The sequence below is a fragment of the Tachypleus tridentatus genome, chromosome 4, assembly GCF_004210375.1.
Source record: "Tachypleus tridentatus isolate NWPU-2018 chromosome 4, ASM421037v1, whole genome shotgun sequence".
Lineage (NCBI taxonomy): Eukaryota > Metazoa > Arthropoda > Merostomata > Xiphosura > Limulidae > Tachypleus > Tachypleus tridentatus.
The window spans coordinates 103,119,473-103,146,516 of record NC_134828.1 but is presented as its reverse complement, the minus strand read 5'-3'; the positions used below and the strand labels follow the sequence as shown (position 1 = coordinate 103,146,516).

At 34.1% G+C, this 27,044-nt stretch overlaps 1 protein-coding gene across 14 annotated transcripts in view; it reads left to right on the top strand.

Moving 5' to 3' along the window:
* The window catches only part of LOC143249805 (tight junction protein ZO-3-like), a 233,735-nt gene that overhangs the window by 34,606 nt on the left and 172,085 nt on the right, over window positions 1-27,044 (top strand). For 5 of the 14 annotated variants that reach the window (XM_076500262.1, XM_076500256.1, XM_076500251.1 and 2 more), the window contains exon 1: window positions 1,545-1,845. The exons of 8 other annotated variants lie outside the window; for them this stretch is intronic. The gene's annotated coding sequence lies outside the window, so the exon portion shown is untranslated. Of the gene's footprint in view, window positions 1-1,274; window positions 1,846-27,044 lie in introns of those variants that run through there. One more of the 14 variants, XM_076500253.1, reaches the window with a different exon arrangement.

The following is a 27,044-nucleotide window of genomic DNA, read 5'->3' as shown; positions in this document are numbered from 1 at the left end:
AAACTTGTAAGTTTAAAGTTTGAGTTTTACGTTTAAGGGGTTGTCTAAACATCAGAACTTTTACAATCGGGAATAATAATAAAATTCCCCGATAGGAAATTTTTCACACTTTCTGTGGTGTTTATCTGCTTGACCATTGTACAAGTGTCAATGGACTTAGTTCCAAAGGCTTAGCTGTTATCAGTCATATTTGTAACAACCTATTCGTGTCACTTGGAACCAAAACCCAAGTGGCCAAGAACTGTTTGTCATCGAAATACTAATTCGCCTTAGCTAACAAAGGTCATCTTACTACCAACGAAAGTTAATAATTTCGGTCAGTGTTTATATTTGTAGTTACGCCAGATTAATGAGTCACAATAATTAGTCCCACATTAGTAGTGGGACTAATCTAGTTGCATTCATGAACGAACTTAAAAAAAACAACAACTTTATTTGTCAAAAAGAATAATGTGATGTCCAAACCTTCTCACCCATATATATATATTTTTTTCTCCAGTGATATTTATTGTGCTTTTATTGTTGTTGTTTGATATATATTTTAAATAACATACTGCTAAGAGTATCGCGAATAAATAAATAGTAAACGCTACGAGTGTGCTACCATCTTGTAGCAAATTTAATATTATTTATTTTTCTTTATTATTCGATGTAACGGTTGCGTATACAAATTCGACAAAGGAAGAGTTGTTTTACAAGTTTATAGTGCGTGTGTATTTTCATCATCGTTACGTGTTGTTGGTATCGTTAACTTAATGTTTGTGTAGTTTTTGTGTTGTCTTGGTTTACAGTTACTTCAAATGACATAGCACATTTTATTGTTACTTGATAATGAAATGTCATAACCGACAATGCTTCTTGTATGAGTGAGGGTTTTATGCAATGAACTTATAAGAGGCTAGGTTTTTGCTGTTGTTTGTTTATAATAAGGATATTGTTATCAGTGCACCATAGACTAAAAAATTCGGTTTTGTACGTAAAAACAGGAAATGTATGACTGACATCCATTTCAACAGGAGAAGTCGTCTGCCGTAGTCGATGTGTCTTATTTATATCTCGTGTGTAATTTTTTTATCGCGCCATTATCCAAAAATATAACCTTGGCTAAGCCTATTTAACAAATTAAAAAGTACATCAAGAGCGCCACATGCTGGTTGAATTTACGGTTTAACAGACACTGTGATAACAAAATTGTGATAATGCTGACAAGCTTTGTTGTGATGACGACAGATTCTATAAGAGGTAAAAAACGAAAAGAGAGTAGGCCAACACGCTCCTTCCGACAAAACGAAAACGTCGTCGCTTCCCGAAATAGATCAACAGACGGCCGTAAACAACATATATTAGACTATTTTATTTAATAAACAGAGAGGTAGATGGACGTTAAGTAAGATTTATTATTATAATTGTCATAAACCTTGTAAATATTGTGTTTTAAAACATCAGTTGTGTTAATTGCAGCTAAATATATATGTATTATATTCCAAAACGTCTGTACCGGTGAAAAACGTGATCGTACGAACTTGATTCGGTTGGATAACTACGCTTCTACACAAGTTAAGTGGTTACTGTGTGTTGTGCAGCCAAGTGTTCACTTCTAGTTTTATTTCGGCTTATTGTAAAGCAAACCTTTCATATTCGGGTTATGCGTTTACGTGCAAAACACGGATTTTGTTACAGGTCATATAGGAGGTAGAACGTCTGTTGATCTTTTTATAGTAAGTTACTCAACTTTTTGTTACAATTTGGTGTTTGAAAAAACACAAGCATTGCTCCGTGCTGAATGTGAACCATGACCGTGTGATTAAACCTATTGGTTTCCTTCGAATCATCTCAGCTTGGAAGGTAAGCTGTTAACTCTATCTTCAAAACAAGTAAATATATATAATCCTTATGTGGGATATTTTAGCAGCTAGATGTTGCATGATCTTTCAGAAACGGTGGCAAAATAATAATATAATAAAAAAGATTATCTGGTTGGCAAATTATCGTGGAATAAAAAATATGCCCCTCTGGTCAGTCAGTTCAAAATTAAGGATGCCTGCCGCAGTCAATTTAAAAACAAACAAACAAGTATTAGACTGTGTGTGCATTTGTTATAGTAAAATCACATCAGGCTGTCTGCTGTGTCCACCGAGGGTAATCGAACCCTTCATTTTAGTGTTTAACAGTGTCCCACCGGTGGGACGAAATTATCAGATCCAAACTAGTTTGTATAACTTGACGTGTCTGACCTGCGCAGTAAAATGTTACAATCAAATTCTGAACCATATTATTTTTGTGCTATAGAAATATTGAAAATGAACTGAATATTATTATTAGAGTCGGAGAAATTTTTAAAGTCGTGTTAGACAAAGATATTCTGTAATCAGTGTTTAGCATTGTTATGTGTTTAACATATTAAAAATCGTAGATCAAAATGTGAAACACAAGATGGAAACTGATCCTTGTTTTATAGGTGTTTATTTTAAAAGTACAATGACAGTGAAAAGCAGTAAGCTGACAAAGACTACATAAATATCACACATTAATATCACAACCTGCATAGTAATGACCGTAAAGTACAATTAAATAATAGTGATGTTTTATCATAACAATATTCAGATTAATTTCTACTTGAAATGGTTAATGTAAATTTATCTGTGTATTGCTTTAGTGTTTGTTGTTTTTTCATTTTACTAAGCAACTTTATAATCCATTTTCTTGAATAGCAGAGAATTACCATTAGCTTAAATATTCTTTCAGCGTAGCGAGTGCTATTAGCTACATTTTGTGTTAGATATTCAGTAGATTTAGAAGAAAAATCCAATTGTTTGCAGAGATTGAATTCGTTCCCTTTTGGAACTGGTTTGTATGAAGAAGAAAAAAAGTCATTGTTTACAACAAGAATTGTCGCCTAACATTTTGTATTGTGCTGCCATCTCTTGAATGCTAAGTAAACTAAATATATATTTCCTAAATAACCAAATATTAGTTGTTCCTTCTTCTTTTTAGTTAAGTTTCTAGAAGAAAGTTCATATAGATATAATTATTTATCTAAAACACACCCACATTAGTTAATTCAAATAAAGTAAAAATCGGTAACTAAAAATTGTATTTTCTGAGTTAACTGAACCAATTATATAACACAACAACTTTGCGTTAAGGATATATTATCTACCAGCGAAAATATAAGGCATCCTTGGGTTATTAGGTTGATTTATTCTAAATTACTAAGCCAGTGTGTGTATTTTGAACCAATTTTAGCATAAAAGTATAACCTACATGAGTGGACATAAAACGTCCCCACCCCACCCCAGAGAATGTTGTTAACATGTAATAACTTTTATTAGATAACAGAAAAATATACAAGACTATATGTTTTTAAAAACGCACTCGTCGAGATCTGCTTAAATATGATCTGAAATCCTAATTTCTAACACTGGATTTCGTAAATATCTTATTTTTTTCATGATTTTACTTACATTTTTTCCTAAAAAAAATATGTATCTGCTCTAGTTTCTTAGATCATCTTGTTCCAATTAGCCTACAAAATGACCAAACAAGTTTTTCTGCAAAAAGCAAATGTAAACATGAAACGCGAAATAACACAAACCAGTTTCACAGCCTGGTATTTACCTTGGATTTCAGTAGTGCTTCAAATCGACTCTGCATGCTATCACTGAGTCTGTGCAGTTGAACATCGCTGAGTGATCGACTGCCATTCTTCTTTGAGTACTTCAAATGTTCATCTTCCGTGTTTGTGACATTTCGTTTATGTGGTATGTTTGGAAAGGTAATCTTCCCTGTGACGTATCTTCCGATTTTAATCTTAAATACTAAAAACAAATCTCTTTAATTAACGGAGCCTCTAAATTCGAAAACAACAAATATTTTTATAACAATTGTAGTATATGCTTTTTTTATCTTTCATCATATAGCTTCTTAATAACAATATTAGGTTGTACTTTTATTGCTAAGCAACATGGTAATAAGAGCGCACTGGTGTTTCAATATATTAGAAGTTGATATCTAAGATACCATTTATTTTTTTATGTAGCTCGCCTCATTAAAAAGATGCACATATTACATGCGTGTCTGTCTGTGATTTCTATTTGTAATGTAAGGAAGCACTTTTTTCTATTTGGTTTTGTGTTAGCTTGTCTCATTCTATTTGGCTTTGTGTTAGCTTGTCTCATTCTATTTGGCTTTGTGTTAGCTTGCCTCATTCTGTTTGGTTTTGTGTTAGCTTGTCTCATTCTATTTGGCTTTGTGTTAGCTTGCCTCATTCTGTTTGGCTTTGTGTTAGCTTGTCTCATTCTGTTTGGTTTTGTGTTAGCTTGCCTCATTAAAAACAATGAGCATGAGCGAACTCATAGGATAAAATAAGTTATTTGAGGTTAAACAAAAAAGTTATACAATGAGTTATTTGTGTCTTGTCACCACGAGTACCGAAACCCTATTTCTAGCGTTATACGTCTGCGGACATACCGCTGTACCACGAGGGGGGGGGGTGGTAAGAACAGGTACACACCATCAGAGCCCAATTAGAATGGGTGCGAATTTTCAGGTGTCTAGATTTTTTTTTCCTCTTGGCGGTCACACTTGTTTTGTATGAGGTTTTCGCTAGCTTGCCTTTTTTCCTTACTATTTTTTTAAAATAAAATACTTTATTGGCTTATTTTACATTATTAATACAAAATTAGCATTAACTGTAAGTTACCTTCCACTTTAGGAATTAGCTCTCTATACCAGTGAGGTCTCAGTATGGCTATATACAAATATTGGTATTTCACTATTAATAAATAGTTGTAATACCTCTTAAATACTTAACAATAGATACTGTTTAAAGTGAATTGGTAATAACTTAATTATTTATAACAATAAAGATGCTTTTTGTACTGAATTATTGTATTTATTAGTTTTTTCTATAATAATATTTTTCCCTAATTATTTATGTACTTATCTCCAATTTGTCACCCACCTCTTGTTTTTAATCCGGATCAATATAATTTTAACTTGTTTTTAATTGGTCTTTGTTTATTAATAGTACATATTTATTCCGGAAGTGTGTTAATAGGTTTGGCACCCACAAAGTGCAGTGTTTGATCCCTACTGTTATTTTCTTCTCCTAAGTAGGTCTACAGACCCATAACTACTCCTTGTGTGTTACCACAATAATCCAGTCACTTTATCGGGTGTCTCCTACTATTCAGTCTAATCAGTACACTTTAAAAAACATATTAATATTCAATACAGACAGCTGCTTAAACAGAAGCCTAAGGGGCTCCACTGATTTCTTTCTAATCATTACCTCTATTATATCTTTCTGCAGTATAGCTAATTGCATTTGTATAGAGTTAGCGACCGCTCCCCAAACTATGATTCAGTGCAAAATAATCAACTAATCCATAGTATAATGTCTCTAATTTGTCTCTCGATAAAAATTCTCTGTTCGTTACAAACACGTATACCTACTTCCGTATGTTGCTAGTTAAATCCAACATATGGGGTCTGCAGGTATCTATAGTGACTCCTAAGTACTTAACTGTATCTATTCTACTCACTTTTGAACAATTACTTTGTTAGGGGTATAATTGAGTACAGTTCTGTTCATGAACGCTGAGAGCCACAGGAGTTGGTTGGATAGTATTATAGCCCGAGAGTGTCATATACTTTGTTTTTAAATGATACTATGTTTATATTTAATCAGTATTTAGTAATAGTGTGCTTATATCTAATCAGCATTTGGTGAGGATATGTTTATATTTAACCAGTATGTAGTGATAGTGTATTTATATCTAACCAATAGTTAGTGATAGTATATTTATATCTAATCAGCATTTAGTGATAGTGTATTTATATCTAACCAGTATTTAGTGATAGTGTATTTATATCTAATCAGCAATTAGTGAGGATATGTTTATATCTAACCAGTATTTAGTGATAGTGTATTTATATCTAATCAGCAATTAGTGAGGATATGTTTATATTTAACCAGTATTTAGTGATAGTGTATTTATATCTAATCAGCATTTAGTGAGGATATGTTTATATTTAACCAGTATTTAGTGATAGTGTATTTATATCTAACCAATATTTGGTGATAGTATATTTATATCTAACCAATATTTAGTGAGGATATGTTTATATTTAACCAGTATTTAGTGATAGTGTGTTTATATCTAACCAATATTTGGTGATAGTATATTTATATCTAACCAATATTTAGTGAGGATATGTTTATATTTAACCAGTATTTAGTGATAGTGTATTTATATCTAATCAGCATTTAGTGAGGATATGTTTATATTTAACCAGTATTTAGTGATAGTGTGTTTATATCTAACCAGTATTTAGTGATAGTGTATTTATATTTAACCAATATTTAGTGAGGATATGTTTATATTTAACCAGTATTTAGTGATAGTGTATTTATATCTAACCAGTATTTAGTGAGGATATGTTTATATTTAACCAGTATTTAGTGATAGTGTATTTATATCTAATCAGTATTTAGTGATAGTGTATTTATATCTAATCAGCATTTAGTGAGGATATGTTTATATTTAACCAGTATTTAGTGATAGTGTATTTATATCTAACCAATATTTGGTGATAGTATATTTATATCTAACCAATATTTAGTGAGGATATGTTTATATTTAACCAGTATTTAGTGATAGTGTGTTTATATCTAACCAATATTTGGTGATAGTATATTTATATCTAACCAATATTTAGTGAGGATATGTTTATATTTAACCAGTATTTAGTGATAGTATATTTATATCTAACCAGTATTTAGTGAGGATATGTTTATATTTAACCAGTATTTAGTGATAGTGTATTTATATCTAATCAGTATTTAGTGATAGTGTATTTATATCTAATCAGCATTTAGTGAGGATATGTTTATATTTAACCAGTATTTAGTGATAGTGTATTTATATCTAACCAATATTTGGTGATAGTATATTTATATCTAACCAATATTTAGTGAGGATATGTTTATATTTAACCAGTATTTAGTGATAGTGTGTTTATATCTAACCAATATTTGGTGATAGTATATTTATATCTAACCAATATTTAGTGAGGATATGTTTATATTTAACCAGTATTTAGTGATAGTGTATTTATATCTAATCAGCATTTAGTGAGGATATGTTTATATTTAACCAGTATTTAGTGATAGTGTGTTTATATCTAACCAGTATTTAGTGATAGTGTATTTATATTTAACCAATATTTAGTGAGGATATGTTTATATTTAACCAGTATTTAGTGATAGTGTATTTATATCTAACCAGTATTTAGTGAGGATATGTTTATATTTAACCAGTATTTAGTGATAGTGTATTTATATCTAATCAGTATTTAGTGATAGTGTATTTATATCTAATCAGCATTTAGTGAGGATATGTTTATATTTAACCAGTATTTAGTGATAGTGTATTTATATCTAACCAGTATTTAGTGAGGATATGTTTATATTTAACCAGTATTTAGTGATAGTGTATTTATATCTAATCAGTATTTAGTGATAGTGTATTTATATCTAATCAGCATTTAGTGAGGATATGTTTATATTTAACCAGTATTTAGTGATAGTGTATTTATATTTAACTAATATTTAGTGACGGTGTGTTTATATCTAATCAGTATTTAGTTACAGTATGTTTATATCTAACCAGTACATAATATTGCTGAGTTATCTCTCTCTAACACTGAGGGTTTCTTCGCAATTATCGCTTGTACAGAGCGGGGCTGTATCGTCGACAAATAACTGTCCGTACAGTGCAAAGTTATATAGATCATTTATAAATATCATAGAAAAGAGCGGCCTTAAAACTCTACTCTGAAGGATGAAGTAAACTGATTGCTCACAATACCGTTTATTTTAACCATCTGAAGTCTACCCTGCAAGCAACTATTAAACCAATCTAGGAGAACCTATCAAACTCCTATAGTGTAAAACTTTAAACTATCAGTTTAGAGTGTGACACTTTTGCCACGCACAGGAACATGCCCGCCGGTTTCCTACCCTTGTCCAGCTGGTCAATAATGTGTGTAGTTATTACATCGTCTCTAAGCTTTTCCAAAATCCGTGTTGATTACTTGTTAATTTTCTGTTATTTTCCAAAGATTCTACTACATTTTTTAACACTTTTATACAAGGCTTTTAGGAATATTTTAACATTATTGAAATTGACCTATTGTTAGACAGCAGTTTTGGATCGCTACTTTTGTATACAGGGATAGTAATAAACGTTTTTAATATGTTAGTGAATATACTATTATTTATAGTTAAGTTCACTCTACGTTTTGGGCTCGGCATGGCCAGGTGGTTAAGGCCCTCGACTCGTGATCTGAGGGTCGCGGATTCGAATCCCTGTTACACCCAACATGTTCGCCCTTTCAGCCGTAGGGGCGTTATAATGTACGATCAATCCCACTATTTGTTGGTAAAAGAGTAGCCAAAGAGTTGGCGGTGAGTGATGATGACTAGCTACCTTCCCTCTAGTCTTACGCTGCTAAATTAAGGATGGCTAGCACAGATAGTCCTCGTGTAGCTTTACACGAAATTCCAAACCAACCAAATCAAATTTTATTACTTCACAATACGTTGCGCACGTTAATAAGTAATAATACCCAGGTTTACAATTTCAGGGTATATGTGCAAACATTTAGGTTTCTAGGTTCATTCCTCTGTCACACACAGACTCACAGATGCCGTTTTATATCGTTACAGATAAGAGAAGCTACTTTTCTCAGTTGTGTAACCTTTGCCATTTTTGATACAAATTACTTAATTTCGTTTGTTTTTATGTTCTTACTTTTCTAGAGACTAATTAAGTCACATTACGAAATTCCCTTTAACTCATTCATTCATATTTGAATCTACTTATACATACTGACGATATCTGGGTGTCGATCGACACGCAACGTGCACGGTTCGACGACGCTATCTACCCGACAAGCATATAATTAAATTTGAGGGTAGAGTAGTATAGCTCTGGATGGGTAATAAAATCGAATCTGGTATGCACGTGCCCCACGCTAGGCATTACTGGCACATAAAAGTCATAATCATTGGCTGAGATTCCCTGTTTGGTTTGTTTGGTTGTCAAGATGGCATTTTGACGCAACAACATCAAATATTTTCCATTCGGAACTTTCCACTACAACTCTATAATAACCCTTATGCTTTACCCGCAGCACATTTAAATTCCTAAAATACCCAAACTTAAGCTCTCTTCTTCATCTCAGCAGGCTAACTAAGCCAAAACCGGGAAGACAGTCCAAACATAAGACCCCGAACTTAGTAATGAAATTTACTGACTTTAACATCACAGGTTACAATTTGTTGGGTCATATCGTTGACCGAAATGAGAACATGTCTTTAAGAATCAGTTTTCGCATATTTCAGTCTATAAGGATTCATCAAGAGGAACATTTCAACATTACATAAAAATAAAGAAAAGTAAAAATGCTAATCCAGCAATACGTGAAGCTGACCATACATATATATATTCGTGAAATACTAGAAAATAGGATCGTCATTCTACACACATTCTCACTATCCATTGGTAAAAGAATGGATGATGATGACCAGCTGCCTTCCCTTTAGTGTTACACTACTAAATGAGGAACAATTAGCGCATATAGCCCTGATGTGACATTGCGTGAAATTAAAACAAACAACATTTTACAAACTATATACATGAAATATTTATTTAAATATAATTTTGAGACGGAAATTAATCATTATTTCCCGCCATATGACAGGCTTGTTATATAGCTTGTTACTAAATAAATATTTCAAACCTTAGATTATTAATAATTTATTTTCACAAAAAAACTTTTCGCGTTATGATATGCAAGTAACTAAGTGTAGAGTAATATAATCTGTCTGACTTATTATTATAGTTAACACAGTTATATATTTTAGCTAAATATTGTTGTTGTTTTTATAAATTTAGTGTTTATGTCATGACAATAACATTTATTTTATTTTCTAATGAATTCACCTAATCTGCTCATGTAATCCCTTCAGAAGACGTGTTAGTGCTAGATATAATTTTTATTGTGTTTTTTCGTTAACGATATATTAATATTATTTAAATTGTGAATGAAAATAGTTGTGCTATTTTAATTCTATCTGGAAACGTTGCCACTAGATGGCACTGGGAAGCCGAAACAATTGGTTTAAGAGGCGTATAACGGACACGTGATTAAAAATGAACAGGATCAACACAGTTGTTTAAAATTTCTGAAATAGAAGTGATAAAACCAAAACCTATTGAAACGCAGTAATAAAGAAACGAAAGCCAGATTGACCATATTATCACGAAACCGCAATAATTGAAATTTGTTTTACGTCAAACTACAAAGCCAAGTTATGAGGTATTGACATTCTTAAAACGTCTGCGTGGGTTTTGATGACTCCGAAACAGGGGATATTTCGTAATGACCAAGTTTCCAAAGAATGCGCAAGTGATAGGAAGTGAGAACTTGTAAAATGTGTTTTTTAACTTAGTGCTCGAAAAGAACAAACACGAAATTTCCAACCACCTTCGTTATAGAAAACGCAGACTGAAGACCTTTCGTGTTGGCCTAAAACTGAAAATTTAAAGACTTCATACTTTTTTTTATTGAGAACAATATATTGATTTTAATGTAGGTTACTTTCCTTCGTTCTTTTCTTTAGCTCATAAACTTTCAGTAGTCAATCCAGATCGCTGTAATTTAATTTAAAATGTGGCTAAAATAATTACTGGTCTACTACGTAATAGGAGCTATGCCAATATTGTTAATACGTCACAGAATGACAGATTCTTCATTTTCCGGTACAGACATCACTTTGCAACCTCAGGGGTAATCTTAATGTATCTTATTAGAATGGTTTGAATATGTTAATACAGTGGCGTGGTGCTACAAGTGACAGTGGATGCGCAATAGTCGACATGTTTTTCGCCTGTTATTTGGTTTACAGGGAATTACCAATTATTGTCCAGTGCAACGCATCACGATGACCTTATGACTAGTTATGTGTCACAGACCTTTCCGTATAGTCTGTTGGTTTGTTAAAGTGGAAAGTTGTACTTTGACTTGCCTACGTTGTGTCTACCGAGTTTTAGCCTGACGTTGAGCTTTCAATGGTTAAAGGGAATGTTTATATAGTGAGATTGAATGTTGTCAAAATGGTTTAGGACCAAAGGTTAATACAATTTTGAAGAAGGGCTCCTTCAGTATTTTTCGTGGAGAAAGAAATTATCTTATAGCAAAGCGTTTAGAACAGCAACAGAACATAAAGTAACACCAAACCCATTACATTAACATCCTTAAAGTGCATGGTTTCAAAGAAGGAACCTCCAATACTCTCCCCCGCAAAAAAACCCAAGGAGTTGGAGAAGGTGAAAACTCGAAAGATTTAAGACACCCCTCGAAATCAGTAGATTTGCCATGTGAAAGATGGACAAAGAAATTGGAATCGCAGAATTCCAATCTCACCACATTTTGCTCAAGCCCTTCCATGTATCTTTCTGATTATAATTCCAAAAAAAATATGATCGAAACATATGGCAAAATATTTCTTTTGCAGTAATAAATAACTGTAGTGTAATAGGTGTGCCATTTATATCAATTTAATACCCTAAGATATACGAATAGACCAGTTACTTTTAGTGGTCGTATTGTATCACTGATCTGTCCAAATCTAGCCTAGAGAGAGGACACCCACGTACACTTGAGGGCCTGTAAAAAAACATGTCCAGATGTGTGGTCTGTGATTGACCTCCCTGCTCTTTATAGAAGTTTGTTTTGATGAAACTTGAGGTTTCGGACAATAATACGTAATGATGACTGTCATATTTTGATCGATCGAGGACATGGAATCTGGAACATCGTTCTTATCAATACAATTAACTTTCAGTACATATTCAGTAACTGACCGTTTTGTATGGTAACTTTGATCCCATTTCTTGAGGTGTGGTTGTAATGCTCCCTGAGATTTAGGTAGGAAAATATAGAAGTTCTTTACTGGTGCAGTTGAACCTCTTGTATTTATAAGGTTATCCTACTCTGAAATTTTTAGCAATTAAATTTGATAAGATATTACGGATTAAGTAGTAACATTACCTCTTTGACCGTGGCGTAGTGATTAGCGTGTCAACCTGCAGATTAAAAAGTCCAAAGTTCGAGCTATAATATTCTACGGGATACAAATTTTATTTTCAGCTGTAAGGGCTGACTTTTTGTCCTCATTCTGATCAGCATTTCTAAATTAGAGATGACTAAGCCTGAATCCTAGGGCCTCAGATCTGGCTAATTAGTCCACGTGTCAAATAAGTTGCTGTCCAATTTAAGGTTATCAACTATCTTTGAAGAGCAACTCTTTTATACCTACGTTTCTTTAAGTGAATCACAGTAAAATTTCATTGTTTTAAACTGAACCTGATTGATGGGTGTATAAAAGTGAACCAGTAATGACGTAACTCCTTATTTCCATAAAGTTTAAAACAAATAGTTTGTAAATTTGTTTCTTTTGGATCAAAGCCGCATTGGAATATATACTGTGTACACCACAGGAAATCGAACCTCGAATTTTAATGTTGTAAATACGAAAAATTAACGTTAGTCCAACGGAGAATAAGCATCGTTGTATAGAGGAAGACCCTAAACAATGGCAGATTTATTGGAATTTCCAAGTGTGTCTCTGTTCACGTGTTTTTTATCTCGTGCTCATTAACGTTTGCAGCATTATTGTTGTTGTTTATCTATGTAAAAAAACTGACTTGTTTTGTACAGCATTTTTGTTTTCTTGTACATAAAACATTAAAGTTCTAACACGAACTATCGTGATATGATGGTGACGACTTCCTCTGTGATAAGACTCAATCCCTGTTGAAAGTTTTTTATTACGAGGAGTTCATATTCGTAGCTACTTGTTGTTGTAAACCACCCACATTTTTACTTTGTCAGTTTGAAACTGTTACAAAAAATGGGTTTACTTGTTTACAGTTTTGGAAACTTTCATTATTCAAATACAACACAAGAAGTTTGTAAAAAATCTACACGTTTACTACTTTACGTCGAGCACTAAGAAAGCCTATCGGAGAAACAGATTTGAAAATATTTTATGGTCTTACCTCATTATTTAAGATTTCTTCAGCGAAATAGCGGTTTTAGTAAAATAAAATATCAATCTAGACGTTTCTTTACATTACACAAAAGGGGGGGTCCTCCGGGCAAGAGTAATTTTTCTGGGGAGGTAAGAGAGTGATCTTCTCAGCTAAAACTGATAAATCTGCCATAGCTTTATTGGATAAATTCCAGTTATCGTAAAACAATGATAAATTAACACCGGCTTAATTTAAGTCGAAAACCAACAAGCAGGTTGAACACAAAATATAATGCACTAATAGTAACAACACTATCTTTATTAAACAATAAACACAATGTGTACATCTCATTGCTTCAACAAGGTTATACTCGGCATGGCCAAGTGGTTAGGGCGCTCGACTCGTAATCTGAGGGTCACGGGTTTGAATCCCTGTCGCACCTAACATGCTCGTCCTTCAGTCGTGGGAGTGTCATAAAGTGACGGTCAATCTCACTATTCGTTGGTAAAAGAGTAGCACAAGAGTTGGCGGTGGATGGTGATGACTAGCTGCCTTCCCTCTAGTCCTGTACTACTAAATTAGGGACGGCTAGTGCAGATAACCCTCGTATAGCTATGCACAAAATTCAAAAAAGGGACAAAAAAACAATCAACAGGGTTAAAATACAACACAACTGCTAACACACCTTAAAAAACATTCCAGAACTGTCGTCTGTTGGCTTAAAAGAAACCTTGTTTTCTTTGTTCTGGTTTTGTTTTGGAAATTTCGCACAAAGCTACTCGAGGGCTATCTGTGCTAGCCGTCCCTAATTTAACAGTGTAAGACTAGAGGGAAGGCAGCTAGTCATCACCACCCACCGCCAACTCTTGGGCTACTCTTTACCAACGAATAGTGGGATTGACCGTCACATTATACACCCCCACGGCTGGGAGGGTGAGCATGTTTAACGCGAAGCGGGCGCGAACCCGCGACCCTCGGATTACGAGTCGCACGCCTTACGCGCTAGGCCATGCCGGGCTTGTTCTGGTTGCGTAACAGGTTACTCTCGCTACATTTTCATCCACATGTCTCATTCAATGGACTAGTAGAAGAATCTGGAAACGTTTGGCGTAACTTATGATATAGGGAAAAAGAAAGTTACAGAGACGAGCTTTTGTATTAATTTGCACACGTTCAGAACCAAATTAGAAATTTAGAATTAAACCTTTTCTCTGCAGAAAGAAAGACCGCTATGGTATAATCCTGCATGAAAAGTTTTGTTGTTTGTTGTTATTATAAGGTAGCTTAAAAATGTTTGATTTTGAATTTCGCGCAAAGCTACTCGATGGCCATCTGCGCTAGCCGTCACTAATTTCGCAGAGGGAATGCAGCTAGTCATTACTACCCACCGCCAACTCTTGGACTACTCTTTTACGAACGAATAGTGGGATTGACCGTGACATTATAAAGCCTCCACGGCTGAAAGGGCGAGCATGTTTGGTGCGACGGGGATTCGAACCCGCGACCCTCAGATTACGAATCGAACACCTTGACCCACCTGACCATGCCGGGCCTCAGTATGACAAGAGTTGATTCAATGTGTAGTGCATATATAAATTGGTGAAATTTCTGTTTCATTCTCTAGGAGCTTTAAACATTTTTGACAGATGTTTAAGTTAAAACAAAAGTTAAATGATTGGTTTATTTTATGTTTACATTGATATAAAACAAAACAATACTTTAACTCATTACTTCCTTTTATTTATTAATTTTCTCTTATGGTTTGTTTGTTTGTTTTTTTTGTTTGTTTTTTTTCTTATAGCAAAGCCACATCGGTCTATCTGCTCAGCCCACCAAGGGAAATCGAACCCCTGATTTTGACGTTGTAAATCCGGAGACATACCACTGTATTAGCGGGGGGCTGCTTTAATGGTTTCGGACCTTTAAAGAACACTCTTTAAAGGATATAACTTTACAAATAATCTGCAGTTAAATCGTTAAAATACTACGTTTTAACTAAACATAAATAACTTATGTTAAATAATCAGTTTTCAGAATGCACTAACATAAGATTCAGTATTATATAAATTAAGTATATTAAAACATAATGAAAAAAATAGTTGAAACTTCTGAGGCGTGCAAAATTTCTGTTCCTTTATCATTTTTCTTTCGATTAAAACATTATTTAAATTATAATTATTTGAACTAAAACCAGTTTATTTCCATAACCTACAACAATTAAATACAAAGTGTACACTCCTCACAGTAATGTTCCATGATTCAAACTGGCTTTACATAACTAATGTTACGGTGGAGTACGATAAAAAATACATCAGAATTAGAAAAATTACTCTCAGGAAAAGCGGGAGAATATATAAAATTTAATCCTTAAGGCGTACTTTCACTAGCTTTGTTCCATCAAAATGAACAAATGCACATGCGCACTTTTAATAACTTGTGCACTTCTGTGTTATTTCTCTCTCCTCTCTTGGTGTTTGGATATATATATTTGTATATCCAGGAGGGTCAGGTGCACTAGACCTCTTCCTTCTTCCAATTCTTAGTTGGAATGGACTGATTAATACATTTAGAGTAAATACAAAATGGCTGAAGTAATAGCATAACTTTAAATCTGGTCCTTTTCAGGACAATGTCCATTAATATTGTTCTTTCATTTTTTATTTAATTTTTTAAATATGTCTAGAACGTAGGTGGCATGTTTTATTATAGCACTATTTTATTATTATTATTATTAAATTTGATTTTATCTCAAAGATATGATGTACAAGTTTATCGGGGAGATGTGTTCAGGTCTCTCTTCATCATATATGTAATACCTGTCTAGTTTGCATAACAACTCATTTTTTCGCCAATTTTTATCAAAGTATTTTATTCTACTCTGTAGAAGTCTATCTGGTGTTGTTTGTGTGTTTGAGTAATTGTGCATGAACTTTGAGGAAGTGGTTTTAGGTACTCTGTATGCTGATGTAATTAGTGTATTCTGTAATGTTTGGAGTTTGGTTTGTATTTGTCGTACACTTATATTGATCCATGCAGGAGCTGCATAGTCTATTACACGTCTAATGTATGTCTTGTATATTTTAATATGTTTTCTGGTGTTGTTCCGCAGTCTTTACCAGTTAGACTCCTAACACAATTTATTCTTCGCCAAAGTTTAGTTTTTATGTTATTTACATGTTTTACCCAGGTGTGTTATTTCTGACTTCTTACTTCTGTTTGTTTAAAGTGGCGCCAAAAATTTTATGATTTTTTTTTTTGTAAATTAAGCTTTTATGTCTTTATACTGCATGCTTAAAAATAAAAATATGAAAATGTAGGTTCTTTCAGAATTGTAAATTTGCTCAAAATACATTCATTAAAATATATGTTGGAATTGAGTGGGCTTTTATTTTGGGATACGTATCAAGGAATTTATTTAAATGTAACCTTAATCTTAAATTATCTGTTTCACCAACATAGTGTTCAACTCAATTTACAATTCTAAGGCATGTCTTATGTTTCTAGAATTGTAATTAAATATATTACAAATGAAAACAAAATGTTTAAATTTTTTTTATTGTTTTTGTAACTTTAGTATAACCTCACTTAAATCACAATTATTTCTTTCTCTACCGAATGTGGGGGCGTTATGTCTGACGGTCAGTCCTACTATTCGTTAGTATAAGAGTAGCCCAAGAGTTATCCGTGGGTACTGATGACTAGCTGCCTTCTCTCTAGCCTTTCACTGCTAAATTTAGAATAGCCGCAAATAGCCCTCGTGCGAAATTCATAACAAATACATTCTACTGAAAATAGCTTTCTTAGAAGAAAAAATATTATTTAGGTATATTCACTGCTTTATTTAAGGTTTCAGTTGTCTTCTTGATAAAATAGTTTTATTATCTTTGGTACTCTCTCTCAGTTTTATCTAGTATATTTTAACATAATAATATATGTACTTCGAGTTGTCGACATAGAAACCCACTTGGAAAGCCCAATCCCATACACACATTTCAAGTTCCCAACAAAGAAGCCAGCATAGACAGCCCAGTACCATATACAAATGTCAAGTATTCGACGTAGAAACCAATTTGAAAAACCCAGTATCATATATACAGTTCTTGATGTCGACATAGAACCTAGCATGGAAGGACCAGTACCATATACAAATGTCAAGTAGTCGACGTAGAAACCAACTTGAAAAGCCCAGTACCTCATAACCGCTTCATATTGCTGACGTAGAAACCAACTCTACTAAATCGCGATATCTTAGACCTGTCAATGAGATTTTCCTGTGTTTAGAAGATGAAAGAATATTGTTGACTGAAATATCAAATTATACCAACACTAAACTTTATTCCCTAGGTAGGCGTACGGGATCTCATTTTCTAACAAGCTCAATTATGTGAAGTGAGTCTTTGATCGTTTTGATGTAAATAAACATCTTGGCTTTGTTCTGTTCCAAAGTGAAAAAGGGTATTTAATGTAGCGGCAACACGCTCAGAGGTAAACACAGACCCGACTGTTTAATTTTAATCTGGCTTTTAAAGATATTTGCTTTTATTAGAATACGCCAAAAGTGTTTGTTTGTTTATTTTTGAGTTTCGCGCAAAACTACACAAGGGCTATCTGCGCTAGCCATCTCTAATTTAGCAGTGCACGACTGGATGGAGGGCAGCTAGTAATCACCACCCACTTCCAACTCTTGGGCCATTCTTTTACCAACGAATAGTGGAATTGACTGAAACATTACAACGTCCCTACGGCTGAAGGGGCGAGCATCTTTGGTGTGAAGGGAATTCGAAACCGCGACCTTCAGATTACTAGTCAAGCGCCTTAACGACCTGGCCTTTCTCTCACTAGATCCGTAGATGAGTTTTAAAGGTTACGGCCAAATCTCAGTATTCGGTCGGACAACAGCGAAATGTTGACGGCGAATGCTGTTCGCTAGTTGTTTTTCTTCTAATGACTGTAATCTGTCAGTTCAATATTAAGGACAGTTAACACAAATATCCCTTGTGTAGCTTTATATGAAATTCAAGAGAAGAAACAAGGGATTTCTGAACAACTATGATTAGTTAGTTCATTAGCAATAGTTTTGTTAGACAAAAACTCACTCAGGTTCTCCTAGTAAAGTGTCAGAGAAATGGTGGCCTGTGTTGTGTCAAGTTTATCGAGAACCTTGGTACGACCCTGTCCAACTTATTTAAATAACCAGATGATAATTATATTGATTCTCTTGAAGATATTTGCAGGCGGTTTTTTGCAAGAATGGAACCTTTTTCACAAATTAATGAAGTTGTTAATTGCGGGTTATTAACTTCAGTGGTTCTGACTACCAAATAATTGGTTTTGCTGATATCTGTTTGGTGTTTCCAGGTTCAAAACTGAATTTATTGTTAAAGTATTCAGTACGATGAAGTTTGTAAGTAGTCATAGCGAAAACATTTTATGCCTTTTAAACTATCTGTATATGTAACGACTTCCAAGTTTATTCTGCATTCATACATTGTGCTGGCAACATACGAGTGAGGTTAATACCTTATGATGCAGTCCTTCTCTGCCTTATGCAGGGTAATAACTTGTGCGCGAGATCCTGATAAGGAATATGCATGAGGGAAGTGGGATGATTTTGCAGGTACCGGTCGAGGATAGTGCACTCGAACGTCAGTAATGGACCAATGCAAAGTTAGGTTTCCTTCCATCTTAGGCAGTAGCGGATTATCATAGGAACCTGGCTCACAGCCATCTAGGGACCCTGAGGTCAACGTGGGTTACCAAATTGCCCTCGTTGAACCACTTTTCTCTGTTGTGTAAGATCAGTAATTAAAATTTACTAAATCAGTGTTTATTTTCTATTGAATTTACTGAATAACAGGAAGTAAAATCTGACTGTTAAACAGGATTGTGTCTTGTTCTATATCATGCATTCTGCAGTGGTCTCAAACACACTTGGAATTCGTTCGGTGTGTTACATACTTGTACTTTTGTGTTATCTGACATTGCGGTTTATTCAAATATCTCAAATACAAGATTATCCGTGAAACATCCCTTTCTCACCTCAAATTCTTCGAACATGTAGCTCAAACTGAGTTCTTCACGCATTTTTACACTCAAAGAGCATTATGGGTTGTGAGACAAACATCCATTCACTGCGCCAGGTTAGACTGTGACATAACCATTCACTTCGTCAAGTCCTGCATCATTTCTGTCGGGTTGCTGCATAAGGAATTGATTGGATTCATGTTTTTCCCTGGTTAATATTGTCATTCCACTTTGTTTTCCCTGGTTAATACTGTCATTCCACTTTGTTTTTCCTGGCTGTATAGGGAATATTTTAATTTATGTTCACTTTCTGTCTTTTCCGCATTAGACATACTTTCAAAAGTATAGTGTATATATATATTAGTTTGTTATAACTTAAGAACAAACTGGAACAAAAATAAATTAAACAAAAACTCTGTACTAATTGAAAAGATCCCATTGTACAAACTATAATGTGAGATTATAAAATGTACCCTAGGTTTTGGAGGTGACTGCGGAAGTAGGACCCACATTTCGGTGGGGACACACCGTCTATCAGTTTTAACCTCCATTCTCCAGTCTCATGTAATAATTAAAGGAGTAACAATAGATATAGAAATAGAAATTAAGAGTGCGAGATGTTGGTGCTCAAGCCCTCAACGTCCCACAGCTATATCACCCTTCACTGCCTACAGACATTTGTGGGAAGGTGGCTGTTCTCCAAAGTAAAGAAAAAAATTAATTGAAATAAAAACAATTATAAGAAAATAAGGTACTACCATTTTGGGGTAAATAAGTTAAAAACTTGCCTCTTGAAATTAGTATTCCAACCCCTAGTATGGTAGAAAGGCATTAATTGACAGCACAGAAGACAAATTATACTAGTACGAAGCGTTCCATCCAGTTATCTGAACAAACTAGTATAGCTCCCAACCATTACCCACATTATATCTTGTACCCTGGGATCTTTTCAACTCGTACACGTTTTTTGTTTATTTTTGTCGCGCTTGTTTTTAAGTTATAACAAAGTATTGTAATTAGTTAGAGGTATATGATTTTGTTTACTTGACTTTACCAAAATATGTTAATTTTCACTAATATATACACACACACATATAAATATATCAAATACAGTGCTTGGTCTTTGGGCTTGTAAGAGATAATCAAGTAACTATTGTTACTTATAATTTACCTCGGACGAGCTTTCAATTTATTATGTTACGAATTACGACTTTAAATTGCCTAAAACTGAATTAAATTGTAATTTAAATTATGAAGTTAATTAAAAGTAGAGATTTATCAAATGTATGATGTTTGCCAACAGGATTGATATACATAGTTCTCCTTCTTAATACAAGTGTATTTTAATGTAAAAATATAGTTAAAAATATAAAAATAACACAATTTGGAGTAGCAGTTATTACAAATAATGCTTGATATGCAAATGTTTCACAAACGTATAAACATTATAGAGTCTTCTATCCGATCCGGAACTTCCTTGATATCTTATCGAGGGTTCACGACGAGCGAATTAATTCTGAACTGATATAAGTACAATTCGTTTAACGGAGAGCCAGTTAGCTCTTCACTGATCACATGCGAGTTTTAAATTACTGATGTTATGTAATTTTAGGATAAAATTACCAATGTCATGTTAATCCGCTGAAGTTTGTAATGTTCGAAATCTATAAATGTTCGTGGTAAGATATTTGTAGTTTTTCGATTAATAAGCGTTAATCATAATTATAGCTTTTAAAGTTAACAGTTAACTCTTGGCGCGTCGGTTTATAAACGTTAGGCGAATTTCTAGAAAGTTCAGCTGGCCCAGCAATACTGACGATACGCTAGTGCTTTAGTAAAACACGTATTGTTGACTAATACACTGGAGAATCTACGCATTTACTGAATAGGCGGGAATTTCGCAATATATATTTAACAGTATAAGTTATATGCATTTCTAAATATATATTTAACTAAAACACTGATATTAAAATAAATATATAATAGTAAATCCGTTATATTGTTGACTACAAAGTAATTCACTTTTATCTCATGATTTTCAAGAGAAAGTCACGTAACTGTTGACTTTACAACGCAGTTTTTTCTTGTGAGTTAAAACAAGCAGTCATGTAACTGTTAACTCTAGAAAGTACTACAATTTTATCTTAGAATTTACAACAAAAATCACCTTATGGTTGACTACAAACAACTCCAGTTTTATCTTATCATGGTTTACAACAGATAATAACGTCAACTGTAGGCTGTACAAAGCGTTGCAATTTTATCTCATGATATCTTACAACAGTCACATAACTGTTTACTACAAAACATTGACATTTTATGTCATCGTTTATAAAAGAACAAATACATAATTTTTAACTGTACAAAACACTACAGTTGTATCTTAGAATTTACAGTATACAATCCCGTGGTGGGGTTAAATATATTTTGATTTCTGTTAGTAATTGCACTGATTTACAAAAAAATATTTTTTGTCTGAGGCAAGAATGTGAATAGGTGTTTTTTACTAATTTGGGTGTGCTGAATTCAAATGTATAAACAGTTTTGCTCTATCACCTCTAGTTTTCTGGCTTTTAAGTAGTCTCATTTTAGTATATACAGAGCATATACGTGCTTATTTCAACAGTTGCAGCAGCTTATTACAGATAAAACAGGATAGATGAAGAACATTGACGGAATAAATATACTTGGATGACACAATGTACACAATTCATAGTACCGCAGACAGTAGAAGTGTGTTTTCTTAGATGATCTGGTGTATTTTGCCTCCGGGATGTCACGCAAGAGCATCCAGCAGAAGTCTCCCATCATGCTGGGGTTCCACTTGCCTTGGTAGTTGCTCTCCATCTTCGTAATGTCTTGGTGGAATCTTTCTCCGTGCTCATCACTCAGTTCTCCAAGGTTTGGAGGAAAGAAGTTGAGGTGGGAATGGAGAAAATGAATTTTGAGTGACATTCGGCATCCCATATCCTCATAAGTCTTTAGCAACTTCTCAATACAGGCTTGGTAATTTGGTACGCGTGGTTACCAAGGAAGCCACTACAGACTGACTTAAATGCTTCACATGCTCTCAGTTCCTTTAAGGTAAGAAGCTCCTCAAAATCAGTATCCTTCAGCACTTCTCGGATTTGAGGTCCGACAAAGATGCCCTCTTTGAGCTTAGCAGCACTGAGACCTGGGAACACAGTAGACAAGTGTTGGAAGGCAGCACCATTTTTGTCCATGGCCTTCACGAAATTATTCATCAAACCAAGCTTGATGTGAAGAGGAGGAAGAAGCACCTTCTTCATGTCAACCAGAGGATTCTCCTTGACGCTGTGTTCGCCAGGAACGAAAGTGCTTCTAGACCCCCAGTCTTTCTGCTTGTAATGCTGGGATACAGCTCGACTATCCCAGAGACAGAGAAAGCAACAGTACTTTGTGAATCCCGCTTGCATACCCATAAGAAGACCAATGACCTTGAGGTCCCCACACAGACTCCACTGGTACTGGTTGTACTTAACAGCTTCTAAAAGAAGCTCCATATTGTCATAGGACTCCTTTAGATGGACAGAGTGTGCAGTGGGAATGCTGGGATATTTATTCCCGTTGTGCAGAAGCACAGCCTTGAGACTTCGCTTGGAAGAGTCTATGAAAAGACGCCAGTCTGAAGGATTATGTGGCAAACCAAGGAAAGTGAACAAGCCAGGTACATTTGTGCAGTAGCACAGCCTTGAGACTTCGCTTGGAAGAGTCTATGAAAAGACGCCAGTCTGAAGGATTATGTGGCAAACCAAGGAAAGTGAACAAGCCAGGTACATTTGTGCAGTAGCACAACTTGTTTTCCATGTCGAAAAATGAAGCAAAGTCTTTGTTCTGATTCCTGAAACTGGTGATCCTTACATCTTCCTGGACTAGGTTCCACTGTTTAAGCCGAGAAGCCAAGAGCTCTGACTGCTGTTTTGACAGATTCAAATCACGAGCAAGGTCATTCAGGTCTTCTTGCGTGATCCAGTTCCTGAATAAGAAGAGTCAATATCTTCGGAAGAGATTGACCTGGCAGAATCTTCCCTTGGAGGCATTTCTTCATCTGATGAGGAAAGAAGATTCTTATTTACTGGAGGTGTTGGGACAGAAAGATCATCTGAATGGGGAACGGGTCTCATAGCAGATGGAAGGTTGGGATATTTGATCTTTTTTCTAGAAGATGCATTGAAACCAGTTATATTTGTTAGACAAAAATAACAATCATCTGCATGGCTTCGTGGCTCTCTCCAAACCATCGGGACTGCAAAGTTGAAAGCCGCTTTCTTGCCATTAAACCAAGCAGTTAGTCCATTGTAGCAGGGTTTACTACAGATGTGTGGAGCCCAAGATTTGTCCTGATCACCAATTTTACAGTCAAAATAATGAAAGTAGGCAGTTCTGAGGAGGGAAGTGATGGTTCGATGCTGTGCAACTGTCGTGAAGTCCCCACACACGTAGCAGAAAGAATTGGCCTTGTTGAGGCATCCTCGGTGTTTTGACGAGCTTGAAGCCATTGGAGAATCTGAAAAAAAACAAAGTAAAATTAAATCATATCTAAGGCAATAATAATTATGTGCGTCGTTGGAAATTGTAATACAAATATATACCCAAAAGATTGTGTAACACAATTGTCGAGGGACACCAACCTCCTGCGCTGACTGCCAGTGTACTACTGGCTGTTGATTGAGACGTGTTGGCTACGCTTAACTGCGAAAATCCGTCTTGATATATAACTATATATATATATAATGTAATGCTATCACTTACATTTATTGCATAATAACTAAAAAAGAAGACACAAGTCACACAATATTAGAAATTAACCCTGAATGCATATACGCCTTTATGTACAGTATGTGTACAAAATGTACAGTATGCATACCTAAAAAACTAGAGGTGATGAGTAAAAACGGATTTCAAATCTGAATTCAGCACCCCCAAATTAGGTTAAAACAGCTATTTTTGTGCTTGCCTCAATTTCTTTGTAAACCAGTGTTATAAGAGGAGATTTTTAGTTGTAATTTGTTACAGACTTCTAAAAGAAATTGGTTAAGTTATTAAGAAACTCTATAGTCAGATAAAGAATTTAGTAGTTATTAATTATGTGAAAGTTTAATTGCCTTCATATAAACTGGGAAATTTTAAAATCAAATCATGAAACAGGTTTTAGAAACTGTCAGGATAGTTTTCTTTGCAGGTTGATTAGGGAACACATCAGGAATAAGGTTATTTTATACCTATTGTTAACTTCTAAAAGTTGATAGTATGAAGATTGTGGAATAAGTTGGTACAACCAATCACTAATCAGTCAGGCTTCATGTTTTACTGCATATGAAAATAAGGAGCAAATAATGAGGGTTTGATTCCATTTTTTTAAAGAGATGACACAAGAATCATTCAATGTGAACTGGACAATATAGTTAATTTTAGATAGTAATCAACTGTGCAAAAATAAGTTATTAAATATTCAAGGTATCTTCCTTATAGAGAAAAAAAAGGTGACTGAAAAACTAAACAAGTTGGGTGAAATGGATCCAAAGGATAAAGTTAAACCAAATATTTATAAACGTAAGAAGTTTAACTTGACATCAATAATGGGAGGCTTGGAAGGTTATAGAGTATCAAAAGAGTTGGTCAGATGGAAAGAAGGAAACCAAAAAGGTTTTTTTAAAAAACACTGGAGAAAAGTGTAAAAAAAGTAAAGACTGCTTTGAACACATTAAGGGTAAAAATAAATGTTAGGATGAAAGTAGGGCCTCTGAAAGATGATACAGGAGGGTTAATATGTGATGATTATTGGAAGGCTGGCTTATTAAATTCTAATTTTTTTCAATTTCTATTAAGAAAGATTTAAGCAATATTCTTCATCTCAAACAGTTAAAAGATGGAAAGAATCCTGAACAAGATAATCACAAGAAGTTCATTAATTCTGAACTTGTTAAAATAAATTCGGAATGATAAAACCCCTGGACTAGATAACATTTACCCAAGAGTTTTGAAAGAGGTAAAGGATGGGATATATGAGCTACTTACTACTATTTATTCCAAGCCTTTGAAGAGTGGGCATGTAAGTGCAAGAAGATTGTAAGTTGCCTAATGTTATTCATATCAAGAAAAGTAATAAAATTTGTCCAAATAATTATAGGCCTATTAGTTGTTGATGTCTTTTTTAATTAAGCTCTCTTAATTTAATTACATCCACCATATCTGAAAAAAAAAAAAAATTTCCAAATATCAACCACCCTGTTAAAAAAAAGTCATCTTAGCTGAAGATAATTTGTAGCCTGCCAAAATTTATGTCCCCTTATCTTACCATTCCCACTATCAAATATGTTGTTTATTATTAAGCACAAAGCTTTGAAAAGGGTTATCTGTGCTCTGCCCACTATGAGTATCAAAACCTGGTATTTAGCATTGTAAGTCCACAGATATACTGCTCTGCCACTGGGTGGCAGACCTATTAGTCTTACAACAATGGTGAGAAAAGTTTTTGAAAGTCTGATTAAAGACATTTTGCTAACTCATTTCACCAAGTTTGAAACATTGTTGAATAGTCAGCAGGATTTCACTAGGGAAAAATCTTGCCTTATTAATCTTTGACTTTCTATGAAGAGGCCACTTCCTATGGGTATACTTATGGACTTAATGTATATGGATTTTCAGAAAGAATTTACAAGATGTTACATAAAAAGCTAATCAAATGTTATCTTTGTAGGTATGGAGGATAGACTGGCTCATTGGATAAAAACCTGGCTGGATGAAAGAAAGCACAGTGTGTTAAAATGGAGTTAAGTCAAGCTGGGTTCATATCAAAATTGGGATCTGCATGACTCAGTATTAGAGTCCTTCCTTTTTCTATTTACATCAATGATATAGATGAAGGAATGGTCAATGAATTATTTAAATTTGCTAATAATGTTAAAGTATTGGGTGTTGCTGGCTCCGAGAAGGATGTCTGCTGTTTTACAAAGGATTTGGATTATTTGTTGTGTTGGCTAAATAAATTGCAGATGGATTTTAACTGTAACAGATGCAATATAATGCATATGAGTTATCCTAATTTGAGATTTATGAATATAATTTTGATGAGAATTACTTTAACATAGTCATGAAAAAGCTTGATGTTCTGGTTTATCATACTCTTAAGCCATCCATGCAATGTACTTTTGCTAGGGGTTGGACAAATATTATTTTATGTTGTATCTACAAAAATGTCAAACAAATTTAAAAATGATATAATGTCATTGTATAAGTAAATGGTTAGGTCACATTTGGAGTACTGTGTTCAGTCGTGGAATCCCTTACCTTAGGAAGAGCATTGAATTGTTGGAAAAGGTTCAGAAAAGAGTTACTAAAATGATGCATGGGATGCTGTAATATTAGAACAAGTTAAGATTTTAGAAAGTATTTTCTCATAAAAAAGAAGAGTTGGGGGAATTTGATTGAGGTGTTTAAGATTGTAATGGGAATTGGTGTTGTTGACATGTTCACATTCAATGGTGCCCCCTCAGTGGCACAGCACTATGCCTGTGAACTTATACTGATAGAAACCAGGTTTCGATACCTGGTGGGCAGAGCATAGATAGCTCTTTGTGAAGCTTTGTACTTAATAATAAATAATATATTTGATGGTGGGAATGGTAAGATGAGGAGACAAATTTTGGCAGGTTACAAATTAGCTTCAGCTAAGATGGCTTTTTTTAACTGAGTGATTGATATTTGGAATGGATTTTCTTTCAGATGCAATTAAATCATGAGAGCTTAAGAGAGAGCTTGATAAGTATTTGAATGATGAAAGTTGGTTTTCAAAGGTTTACTTATATCTTAGAGTTTGGTATACTGGATAGGACACCGTAGATAGGTTCCTTGTTGATCTTAAATTATGTGTACTTGTAATATATTCTACAA